The sequence below is a fragment of the Mandrillus leucophaeus genome, unplaced genomic scaffold (assembly GCF_000951045.1).
Source record: "Mandrillus leucophaeus isolate KB7577 unplaced genomic scaffold, Mleu.le_1.0 Scaffold1227, whole genome shotgun sequence".
Taxonomy (NCBI): domain Eukaryota; kingdom Metazoa; phylum Chordata; class Mammalia; order Primates; family Cercopithecidae; genus Mandrillus; species Mandrillus leucophaeus.
This window is the reverse complement of record NW_012100621.1, coordinates 357,979-360,033: the sequence shown is the minus strand read 5'-3', so window position 1 is coordinate 360,033 and position 2,055 is coordinate 357,979. Positions and strand designations below refer to the sequence as shown.

The window sequence follows — 2,055 nt, the reverse complement described above, 5'->3', positions numbered from 1 at the left end:
AGCACTTTCCATAGTTATGATCTTTATAAAGAGGACTTAAAACCCACTCTTGGCAAATTTTCAGTATATAATACAGTATAACTTTTACGGAAATAATGTTGATGCTTTTAGGCACATACCTAAGCAGGCATAAAAATAGTGGAGCAGAGAAGCTGACCCCAACCCAAGCTGTACAGACGTATTGATATATGAGAAAAATAAGTAGAAATAAAATTGTCCAGGCAGAATGTCTTGTATGAGAATACCAGTGGCAATGAAGGAGGCAGAAATTGAGTGTGTTGTGATGTGACTGGGGAATGGTTCAAATAATCTACTCGACACTCACTAGACTGTAACTTCTATAGAATCTGTTGTAAAGAAACTTTTGTTTTTCTAAAGACAAATTGGCTTATCCCCCAAAATAATTATTTATCCTGAGGTAAATTTATCAATAAATCATTACTTTAGGAAAAAGAAGAAGCTATACCCACCAGTTGAGAGAAAATACAATACTATCTTATATTCAATTAGATTCAGTCATCTTAAATAATTTATTATTCTTTCATCTTAATAATAATGAGAGATGAATGACATATAACTATTATGCAGAATGCTATGATTAGTTTGGACATTTATTATTTTAATTTTAATGAAACCCTACTGCCCACAATTTAGTGGAAAATAAATGATCTATATTGATAAAAACAAACAAAACAAAAACAACATGAATGTCTTAGAATATGCAATTATAATGTCAAGACTAAATTTTAAAAAACTTTCTAGAGTAATTTTTGTTCCACACTCCTGACATGGAATATTATTATCCATAACTGCTGTACACTGCTAAGTTGACGTGAAGTTAGTGCTTGGACTCTAAGGCAGGAAGTTTGTCTTCATTTTCACAGGGAAGATTGTCTGACTCACTCGTGTCAGGGCCCCCATCACCTCCTTGTTTCTCAGGCTGTAGATGATGGGGTTGAGCATTGAGGTGAGGATGGTGTAGAAGACAGCCAGAACCTTGTCCTCTGTTGGAGATTGCAGGTATCTCGAATATAGAGAGGTATAAGCAAAGTTTGCATAGTAGAAAATTACTACAGTGAGGTGGGTGCTACAGGTCAAATAGGCCTTCTTCCTCCCTTCTGCAGATTTCATGTGGTAGACAGTAAGGAGAACCTGGCCAGAGGAACCTGCAATATCAATAAAAGTAAACACGAGAAAGAGGATTGTGCTCAAAAACACTGTGCACTGATAGACCCAGGTGTCCAAGAAGGCCAGAGTCACTGTGGCTGGGACATCACAGCCCTTGCTGAGCAACAGGGATATGGGGCATACATGAAATGTGAGCACAAGTGTCAACGGAGCCCATTATCCAAGATCCTATTATCACCACCACATACTCTTTTGCTCATATGTATGGGATAGTGGAGGGGAAAGCAAACGGCCACATAATGATCACAGGCCATTTATGTCAGGAGCAGCACTTCTGCACCTGCTAAAGTCACAAAGAAGAAACTCTGAATCCCACACCCAGTGAAGGAAATAGACGTGTTTCCAAACAGAAAATCAGAAAACATCTGGGGGCAATAGTGGAGATGTAATTTAGGTCAATGAGGTAGAGGTGACCAAGTAAGAAATACATGGGCATGTGGAGATGAGTGTCCAAGAAGATGAGAAAGATTATGGACTGATTGCCAATTACAGCCAATAACAAAATGAGAATGAGGATGAAGAGGAAAAGGCCAATTCTGGATGGTGGGAAGATTCCCAATAAGATGAAATCAGTTGATGTTTGATTGTATTTTTCCATGGGGCATTCATATAATCCTTCCTGCAGGGCAGCAGAAAGATAAGTGAATTAGTTCCCCCCATCCACAGGGGATGCATCCAAGACCCCCAGGGGATGCCTGAAACTGAGGATAATACTGAGTCTCATATACACTATTTACACGATGTCTTTGGATCCATATATACTTACGATAACATTCAGTTTATAAGTTAGGCAAGCAAGAGATCAACAAAAATAATAATAAAATAGAACAATTATAAAAATACACCATAGTAAATAAACATTATGTA

The 2,055-nt window shown here is 37.8% G+C and overlaps 1 pseudogene; it reads right to left on the bottom strand.

Moving 5' to 3' along the window:
• Positions 1 to 852: 852 nt before the first annotated feature.
• On the bottom strand, positions 853 to 1,786 carry LOC105533142 (annotated as a pseudogene).
• Positions 1,787 to 2,055: the final 269 nt, after the last annotated feature.